Below are 10,948 nucleotides of genomic sequence, written 5' to 3'. Positions count from 1 at the left end.
CTCAGCCGGGGCTCGCTGGCGGGAAGTGACTTAAGTGAATTAAGAAATTAATCCTGAGGGGAAATTCGGGACGGTGAATCGACGTGCTGCCCCACCCGGGCCGGCAGGAGCGGTTCAGCGCACAAACCGCGGTTTCCCTCTGAGGATCGTTCGCCCCGGCTGAGCCTCCCGCCGCCGCCGGCGCCAGTCGCCTCCGCCGAGGCCTGGAGCAGCCGGTAGCTCCGTGAGGAGGAGGAGGAAAACGGTGTCCAAAAGGCCGATGAGAAGACAACTTCCACACTGAAATATCCCTACGCGATGAGGAGGGCACGAATAAGCCCCCCACCCACCCAGGACATCTATCTGTCCTGTTCTCTTTCCCCTAGACACACAGGTTAACAGTCACCATCTTCATTACGAATCACGGTGATGATTATCCCAGCCAAAAAATGACATCTTTTAAGTGTGAAGTAGAATCAGAAACCGAAGCAGACCGTGCGAGGCACGAAGAACGACTGATCTCTTACGTTGAAGATTCGCTCCACCATGACAAGATCAACTCGCTGAACAGAGATCTAGCAAACTATATGTGCAATATATTGCACTGAAAAAGCAAGATTTATGGAAGTGACTCATCAGAATTCACAGAGAAAGTGGAAAAATAGGAGAACAAATATCTAACCCAAGGATATAATTTCATTGAGGCTTTTAGCAACTGCTAATATCAAGAACCATAATCAAAGGGTCCAGCCATCTGTCACCAGAACTTCCGGACAGAATTCCATACGTTGTGCATATGTATACTTTATACATCACAATTTATCAGGATAAGGTTAATTCCTGTTCAGAAAGGGTTGTATCACTGTCAGGAATATAAGCAATCTGTAAGTCTGTGGCTGCCCTAGAGATACTAGTACACTTTAGAGGCAGTAATAGCAATATAGTCTTAAAAGACAATTCAGAGACAGAATTCTTATACAGCTCTGATGCTCTTTTTTTAACCTATTTTTATGTTATACTTTTTGCTTTTACATTATTAATAAAGAAATAGGTATTCTCCTCTATTTTATTGGAAAGGGCTAAAAGTGGGTTTAGGGATTTAAAAGGGATTAGGACATGAAGCCTCAGTATTTGCTTATGTGAATAACCAGTCGTGCAGTCCTCTTAACTGTATGTCTAGACCGTATGATGTAATATTGGCATAGCCTTGACTACTTCGTGTTTCTAAGTACTATGTGAAGGATTATCCATATAAAGTACCAATTTTGCTTTAGTTATATTTGCTTTGTAATTCTTGTTTTACATGTTCTAATGAATTTTGCAAAACACAAAGTTAAATTTAGTTAGTTATCATCCACCTAATGCACTCTCTTGGGAAACTGGGGGTTTTCGAGGTAAATCACAATGGATATGCAATGTTAGATGGTCCGCAGTTGTGTGAATCTCCAGACCTACTCTAAGGATGTGGGAGCTGCCAGATTTATTTTATTAACATTCCATATGTGCGGTGCATTTTGATAGTCATTATGTGCTTTATTGCATGTTACAATTAATTCTCATTTTGATGGATGTACATGGCTGGGGAAACCACACTGTAATGTTAGACAGATCGGTAATAAGTATTCAAAATTTTTGCACTTTCATCTCTACATGAATTTTTGTATCTCTACCTTGGCATAAGGCGAGGGTCTGAAACAGGGAAGGAGCTGCCAGGGAACTGGTGAAGGGGGACAGGCAGGCATGGGAACACGTCTAAGCACCAGCAGGGCAAGTTCATTTTAGAGCTCTTTTTTGTGAGCTCTCTTCTGGATTAGAGAGCAGCACTCAGCCCTGAAGGAGCTGTCTGAGCCCAGCTGAGCCTGCAGCGTGGCCAGGGCTGGGACCGGGAGCATGCATCAAGTTAAAAACAGTTCCTTTGCTTCTGCCCCGAGAATGAGAGTGAGAGATTTCTGGTAGAAGAGAAGGAGGAGGAGACACTGCCCACCCAGCCAAGGTCTAAGGAGAGGAGGGAGTAATGGCTGGAGGTGTTTTTTAAACAGCTGGTTCTACCAGCCTGGACTCATCTCCCTTCAGTACAGTCCCAGCTGGCACCTAAAGAGTTGGGGCACAGAGATCTGGTTTTAAAACAGGCGCATCAACATCCTGCCAGTGGTTCAAGGCATTACTTTCCCTGGAAGTGGAGTGAAAATCACTTTGCAGAGAGCTTAGCTGCCAGATGCACTCAGAAGTATTTTTGGATGCCCTCCTTATCTATCATATTACAAGGCTTTTGTCTGAGATCTTAGCAGAGGAAATATTAAAACTATCTAAGAGTACATACATAGTACAGTATAGGATTTCCCATAAAACAATGTGGTGAATCAAAACTGAGGCAGCAGGGACATATCTGTATAACAGAACTCTTTCTGACCTCAGTAGAGCTCAGGTTTCTCACTGAAACCATAGTTTAAAAAGCATGCTTGTAAAAAGACCTAGTACAAGAATAAATTCTAAATTTAGCTGTGTGCCTATTGCTTTTCCTTTGTTTATTATGAATGAAAAAAAATCACACTACATCCTAGAAGAGCAGGAATTGAAGCCAAAAGTCAACGCATGCCATCATCATCTTTCTGCTGTTCAAATATCCAGCCAAAAGTCTGACCAGTGTCTTTACAACTACCATAACTTAAGGATCATACTACACCAAGAAAGTGGTGTCCACTGAGGTATTATCTAATTGTTAGTCTTCCTTCAGAGCATGCAGATGGATTTTACAAGGTGAGGATTTGGGTGCACCAAAGGAAATGTAGACAACCTCCACCGTGGATGATGTGAAGAAGCAGGAGGTTTTCTGAAGTGAGGGGGGTGCTGGAATGGTGTTCAAATGAGTCTCCTGCTCTGAAAACTGCCTTTGTGCTCCGGCTGCACCTGCAAGCTTAACAGCCGGTGTCATTCAGCCACTGCCTGATACCCGTCTGATAGCGCCGTCACTGCTGCTGCTCTGCTCCTTGGGCATTTGTCAGGAAGCCATCCCAAGTCATAACCCCGGAGCATTAGAGACATAAGCCACCACGAGGAAAAGGTGTGTGGATGGGCAAGATCCAAAGTTGGCCAAACACAGGAGAGGCCGCATGGCAAGACACACACACCTTACCATGAACCTCCCTCGGTTTAATTCCCTCTTCAAACGACCGATGTGTTCGGCAGCAACGGAAAGCCACACCAGGTTCCCGCACGTGCACAGTGCAGGGCTACAGCCCAACACCGCACTGCTCCGAGGGAGCCTCTGACCATCCCCTCTGCAGCCGCTCTCCGCACTGCAAGGAAACGAGTCCAGCAGCTGGTTCAGACCGAGCTCAGCTATCTGTGCAGTGCTGCATTGCATCGTCTAAACAAACCCACAGCGTATGAAACACCGATGTGTCAAATACATCAGGTTTTGTCCTCTCACAGAACTCAGAGATCTTGGCTGCGGACAAATCCCTGCTCTGAACTTTCCTGAGCAGTCAAACCTGCACCAGGGGTTCCTGGAATGGGCAAAAGACCATTTGCATTTACACCGCTTTGGAGGCTCAGTCCTGTGAGGTCCGGAGCCTCTCCGACACTGGTGAGCAGCCGAGCTGAGGACACAGGGATGCTGCAGGCGGCGTTCGGTGTTATTCAGGACTGCACCCCTTGAGGACACCAAAGTGCAGTGAAAAAAATTGAAAAGATCAATGTTATTTGTTAAATTCTGCTGCAGATAAACTAGAGGAGAATTAATCTGAGATAAACAGACAGCGTTCGGATGGAAAAGGTCTGTCATGCAGAGCAATAACTGCAGCTGCCTCCGTGCCAGCCTTGGGAAACTAAAGACAGATCCACGAGAAGAAGCAGGAAGACAAGCCAAGGGAGGAATCCGACGGCTCGTGTTCCTATTTAACGTAATTATGGTACAGTCAAGGCCGCTCCGTCAGCGCTCTGAACCGTGCCCAGCTGCACGTTTACAAGGTCATTTAAACTTCTGGGAACAGAAATAACCAGCAATTGCCTGACTAGCTTATTTTAAACAGTCTAAATGCAACCATACAGAATTAGAAGTGTCTGACTACAGGGAAGGGAAAAGACACGCGTATTCTCCCTCTTTTATGTTATTTGAAATGACACTGCCATATTTTAAATATATTTTTGAAACTATCCAGGGATGTCCAAAAGAACTAAGGGATTTAGGGATGCAGATCGTAGCCCTCACTAAGCGCTGCTGAGGCTTGCAGGGAGTAAGGCAGCTTTTGTAAAAGGTGGCCTGCGTATTCTGCCTCTAAGTCTGTAAATAGGCACAAAGAGGCAGGCTGCTCCGCAAAAGCGCCGAGCGACTGCAGACAGTTCACACGCGCAGCAGGCAGCGTCCAGGTTGAAACATTTTTTTAAAATCTTACCCTTCTTTTTTTTTTTAATCAAAGTTTGGCCCCCTCCTTAGCAAATGAGTAAGCGCTTTTGTGAACTTGGCTACAGGAATGATGAATCACTGTGTTCCCACTGTCTGAACTCAGGGGAAAGTACTGCGAGGCATCTGAACTCAGGGCAAGACGCCGTAGCAGAGTTCAGCAGCAGCCCCCGCTGCGGCAGAAAGACGCATTCCCGTCTCCCTGCGTCACCGCACGCCGGGGTTCAAGAGGTACGAAGCATCCCGGGGCGGCTGGCAGGCATGCAGCTACCGGGCATGGTCTGGCTGACCTTCGTGTTTGCTGAATAATAATAATTTTCACCGATAACAACTGAAAGAAGCAAAGGTCTTGAAGCGACACGGCCAGACCRCCTCCAGCCAAAGCTCGGAAAACAACCTGCAATAGGTTCAGCCTTGCAGCACCTTTGACATGGGGGTTTTTGGAAGTGAAGCACATTTTGACACAGAGCAGAGAAAGTCCAAGGAGGAGCATGGAAAAGAACCGAGATCCAGTGCTGCGCAGACCTCCCTCCCTGCTCACCCTGCATTTTAACACAGATTTCATACATGGCTGTGCAGCCAATGTGAAACAGACTCATTCTGTGAGTCATTCTTTTGCAGACTCCAGCATAAATCAAATCCAGAAATAGGAAAGGCCAGTTGGTCACACCATTCCTTTTAGGTTCAGGGAAAGATGTAGTTAAGAAATGTGGGTAAAAGACATTAAAAGACCACGAGAAAACAAAAAATGCCCAACCTGCATTTTATTTAGGCTACTGATTGGTGGATGAAAAGAAAACCCAGGCCTTAAAAAAACCATATTGAACCAGGCTGAAGTCAGATCAGAAGGAAACCTTTCTCTGCAGACAGGATAATTTGCAGCCACTGTGCTGTATGTGGCTGTTGTCTTTAGGGCTTAAATCTTTTTGTCTGTGTGGGTTTTCTGCATGGAGCTGAGACATGTTTCTCCAGACGTGATTYCATAAACAAGGAGGGGTCACTGCATCTCTCTTTTTATACTAGACCAGCCCGGCCAAGCACCGCTAGCAGCTCTGCTGCTGCACTGCCGACTGGCTGCAGGGTCGACCGTTAGCGCCGTTTCTTACTCATTCCGCAGCCGCCTGCGCTGTCTTGTCACGTCCCTTCTTTGCACACAACGCATTTTACAGGCGCCTCGGAAGGGAAACCCGGCTGATCGACAACATGTTCACGCAAAAGACTCGCTAGCTCTGTGCAAGCTCTGAGAAATCGAATCAGYATGACGACACCCTTCCTAAATCCGACCGGTCACAGGTGTGACTTCCACACYGGCGGGGGATGTTTCCCCGTGACCTCTGGGCGCACAGCAATGAACGAGCAAAGGGAACGTGTCTTCCCTCCGTCTGCAGCGTACTTCATCCTTCAGCTTTTCATCATCCTCACCCATTTGTGAGAATTCCTCCCTTCTTTTGTGTTTCATGTCATTCGTAGCTCATACGCGGCCTCCCAGGAAGCGAGGTGCTCGTGTAAGCTTTTTTCCTAGTGGTCCCTCCCCTCCCTCCGGATCAGGCGCTGCTGTCGCGAAGGATCTTTTCTGAATTCCCTTTTCAGCGCTGAAGCACCGCGGCCCTGGCAGCGTGCGTCTCGGTCCCTCCTCTGCGCGGTCACATCTGCACAGCAACACGCAGTGGGGGAATTATTAACTTTTAGAGCTCCAGAAATCCCTTCTGGCACGTCACTGGATTTTAAGAATATCTGGCTGCCTTGAACAGTAGATCTTTATTCCTTCCTGGGCAGTAGGAGACTGTGTACGCTGTAAACTCAGCATAAGTAAACAGTGAATGCCTGAGCACGGACATTCACAAAGAGGTATTAAATAAGGCAGCGAATTCCTTTCACTTGAGCTGCTGGAAGGGGAACGCACATCTTCTACGTGCGTCCACGCTCCACTGCCACAAGTAAATTCACACTGTGCACTTGCTAGAGTTACTTCAGAGCAAGCATTTTTCCTTGCTCTGGCCATGTTAGGAGAAAGCCAATTCATTTCTGGTGTAACCTAGGGGAAGCGCAGAAGTCTGAATCTTCTCCTGAAGTGACTGGTTACACAGTAAATAGCGTGTGGTGGAAACAGTGTTCGGCTTCTCGTTTTCTAAGCACATTTGAATAAACCAAAGAGCTTTAAAACAGGATGGGAGCTGTACTTCTCTTATATTGCGGAAGCATCAAAATAAAAAAGAAGAAAGAAAGAAGTAGACAGGCAAAGGGTTTAAACTGCAGCTGCAAGAAACATAATTCCATATGTGTAAAGAGCAAATAAATTTAAAAATTTCTGAAATTTGAGCAGATTCAAGAGTTCATTATTTTACAGCCATTTTCATAACTCCTGATGTAATTATGGTGATATGACTGTGGTTTTTGTCTTAGCCTGCTCTTTGTTATATGTTGTTTACAGTCTTTACTTCAGCTCTATTTAGAAAGTACTGAGCTGAGGCATTATTGCTAATGAAGGCTTGAAGGTTCGTGGTTAATGCAGAAAAAGAATATGTTGTATTAATACAACCAATAGGTAGAAAAAATAATAAAGAGGCTAAATAACAATATCTGCTGTAAAAATTAAAATGTACCTTGGCTTTTTTACTTTCTCTAGAGCTATTTGGAAACTCAAAAGAAAATKAAATGATATTTTCTCTTTTGTAATTCAAGAAACATATTAAAATACCATGAAAACAGCCTTCATCAACCTTCCTGGGCTGCTGAATCTCGCTTTTATTACATGCGTGCATATGACAGAGAAAAGCTGTAATGAGAAAACGTTTGGCACAACAGACAAATTTTCAGCTAGTACAAACTGCAAAACCCTATTAATTTTAGGAGAATGACGCTGCTTTAACCAGCAGTTTCACTATGCATCAGGAGACATAGCTATTTTTAATTATCTGTAGATCAGACCCTGATATCCTGGCCTAGCACGCTTTCCTTGTAATGATTTGCTTTCCTTGTAATGCCTTGAGGAGCCAAATATTAAATGAATCACCCCGGGCAAAACTAGTATTTGTTTTAGGTTTGCTTTGTGGAAGTGACTCACGGCACGGTTTAGCAGCTGCGGTTTTACACCGCAGTGCAAAGACTGCCGGAGGGACACGCGGCAGTGAAACGCAGCCCGGGGAACCAGGCCACGGCTGCCGCTTCCAGGGGTCGCGCACGCCGCCGGCTGCAGGTCTCACCGTCCTCGGGGATCGCTGCGCTGCGGGAAATCGGAGGATGCCCTTGGGCTTTGGAAAGTTCCCTTGGAGCCGTTAGGCTGGGCAAAGCAGCCGCTCGGGCTTTACTGGGGCAAAATAAACTGCTTATTTCGCGGTAGCCATCTCGAGGCAACGCTGCGATTTCTAAAACGAGCCCGGCATAGCGCCGGCCCCGTGCTGCAGCCCAGTCCTCTGCAGGACGCCCGTGAGCAGGGTCAAAACGCCACTGCTCGCCACGGGCTCCAGCTGCTTTTCCCCCGTAAAGGAGGGCGTTGGAGCCGCTCTTCCCCCAAGCCCTGGCCGCCGGCCAGCGCAGCCTGTCAACCCTCTCTCACGAGGGCAAAACACCTCTTTTTTTCATGGTGTAGAATTAAATATGGCTCCTAATACTTTATTAGCTCCTCATTAGCCGTGCCTCACCGAGCTGCGTCTCAGCGAAAGCTGGCACCAATCTTCACCCCAGGGCCACCAGCAGCTCAGCTCTACGTCCTTCAGGRGACCCGTTAGCTCTCGCTGCAGCCCGGCTTACCCGAAAACACATCCGCAGTGGTACAGGAGAACCACCCTGCCCTTCCTGGGAGCGCATCACCCTCCCTTTCCCCCTCCGGCAGGCCACATCCTCCAAGGCTCCTCTTCACCCCGGCACRTTTCACGTCCTCGGAGGAGCCGTCGAGCGCCCTCGGGGAGCCCAGGGGTGCCGCGCACGGGGGGGGACGAGCGAGAGGACGATTCAGCCCAGGTCGCACCGAAAACCGCCGCTTKGGCTGTAGATGCTGCTCGGGGCCCTCGCACGGAGCCCGGGCTGCTCGCGGCGYGGCGGTGGGGCGCGTGGGCAGCGGGGCCTCGCCGGATGCTCCGGAGCTTTGGGGCTGTGATTACCGGAGCGGCCAGGAGAGAGCAYGCAAGACCAGCGCCGCGCCGGCCTGCAGCAGCCAGGCTGGAGGCTGCCAAGCGAGGAGCTGCTCTCGGGCTCTTTGCCACCGATTCGCAATAAAATTGAGGCCGGTGCCCTTTGAGAGGTGTCGCAAGCGTTTCGCAGGACGAGGGGAGAACCGGACCCTTGCTGACAAGCTGCAGGAGCAGTCGGTGCTTGGACTACGTCTGCGCTGGGCACAGAGTCCTGAGCAGAGCAACAGCGGCGCATCGAGAGAGCAAACGCTTGCGCTGAGGGAATCCCAGTAAATAAAAAGCTGCCACGGCAGGAACAGCCTCAGTTTTCCCCAAGGCTGGGGTGGGGGACAAACAGCAGCAGACTTAATTTGCAGCAGAAGAAATCAAGCTTGAAATTATTAATTTAACATCAAGCTGCTAGGGCTGCGACTCCTGCAAGCAGCTCTGCGGGCAGGAGGTGCAACCTGCCAGCGGAGCTCCCAGAGGAGCCTGGCTGGCATCTTCGGAGGAGAGCAGGATCAACCAGATCCTTGATCAGCCGGGTCTTTCACCCCGCGAAGCAGGGCGAAAGACTGGATGTCTTTTCCAGCCCTTCATTTCCATGCATCCATTTCCAACATAAACATTTCCACAGTCGAAACTGAACACTGAAATAATGAACATTTTTCTCGCTACAGGTGCTCAGAACAAGCCCCTTTCCCCACTGGCGGTTCGGCCGGCCCAGCTCGGCCAGGGTAAATCGTCACCGCCCTGAAGGGAAGAGTCCCAGCGGGCCAAGGAAGCGGAACGGGAGAATATGCAAGTGCTTGTTGCCTCACATCGGACTTAAATAGTTAAATCCACATTTTGCCAACATGTTGTGGCTACACATGCAAGCAATATATTTCACTATACATCACATAAGCAATCTTTAATACGATACCAACTTCTACCATACTGATCTCTCAGAGCTTTTATTTAACACAGTGTAGGACTATTACTTATACAAGCTTCAAAGTACATAGCTGGAGTACTAATAAAGCAGCTCTGGCACAAAATTCAGAAAGCAAACTGTAACTGCTGCAGTGGTTCTGTTATGACCCGACTGGAAAATGGGGGGATTTCTATATTTAGTATGTTTGTCCTGTTTCTTTTTAAGCAAAGAACGGAAGAATATTCTGCAAAACCTAAAGGTTCAGAACTTGTCTTTAAAAACATTAAACATACCCAGACACGAGCTGGTGACTGGCTCAGCAGCTCGGCAGTGAAACACAGGATTAGCGGGCTCAGCTGGCTCTCGGTCACCTGTGATGGCAACGCCACAGTCGCTCTCCTGCTCGCAGCGGAGCTATTTTGGGTTAACACGGGTTAGCCRAACGGGGAATCTGTGCCTTTCGCTGCCGGGTGTCCGTCCACGAGTAGCCYGGGCTGGCTATGAGGGGGACGCAGCCGGTGCCCAGCCTGAATCCCCGGCACAAGCCCAGCTGCGTCCGGGCGCCGGAGCCGCTGCCACAGCCGGTGCTAAATGGAGCCTTTGCCGCTGTTTCAGCTGCGAGACCAGGACGCAAACGAGCTCGGAAGAGCGAGCTCCCCCTCCRCGCTCGGCCCCCTCGACCTGCAGGAGTTGTGTGGCCTGAAAGAGGCTGATTATAAATTATTTTACTTAGACAGGCACAGTCGCTTTCTGTATGGGAAACCCGGTGCGCGCAGCGAGCCAATATTAGCTGTTCCCCCTCTGATTTCAGGCTGCCCAGCCAGGAGCTGCATCGCGGGCGCCACCGGTTCAGAAAGCRACTGGGAGACACCAGGACCATTTCTCTGCACCGGCTCCGAGACACATCCCTGGGGAAGGGGAAGCGAGCTGACACCGAAGTTCATTGCGTCACTGCCTGGATGTCACCGCTGGTCCCCGCAGCCGTCGTGCCGGTGGGAGGCGCATCCCACGCCGCAGCTGGTGCGGCTGGTCCCAACTCCGGATGAGTGTGCAGCGCCGCCGCGCRTGCCCCACCGGCAGAGGGCTCGGAGCCGCGCGGAAGAGCACGGCCGCCTTCCGCCGCTTGATTTCGGGGCGGCTGCGGGAGGCGGGCGAAGGGTGGCGGGGAGGATCGGTGCGGAGTGTGCAGGGATGGAGCCAGCCGGAGCCGCTGCAGAGCCGTCGCGGGGCAGAGCGGCGCGCTCCGACTGCGGCACCCCCGGAGCACGCTGCCCGCCTGCCGCTGCGGCTGGGATCCTTCGTGAAAGGAGGGAAGGAAAAAAGCAGCTTAACGCAAACCCCCAGCGCTGACATGCGCACGGAGGGCAAAGAGGCAATTAACATGTTAAAAACACAGCGGGAATTGCGCCAGTCCTGAACAGACGCTCACGTCAGCCGGATCTGTTTCTCACTGCGATACACGATGCTTAATACACCCTCCCTAAAAGATTTTTCAAAAGCATTTTTAAAATTGCTGTGGGAAGCGGCCAGCGGCTGTGATGC

This window comes from Apteryx rowi, unplaced genomic scaffold (genome assembly GCF_003343035.1).
Source record: "Apteryx rowi isolate R43461 unplaced genomic scaffold, aptRow1 scaffold_2, whole genome shotgun sequence".
Classification (NCBI taxonomy): domain Eukaryota; kingdom Metazoa; phylum Chordata; class Aves; order Apterygiformes; family Apterygidae; genus Apteryx; species Apteryx rowi.
Note: the sequence above shows the minus strand (reverse complement) of the source record.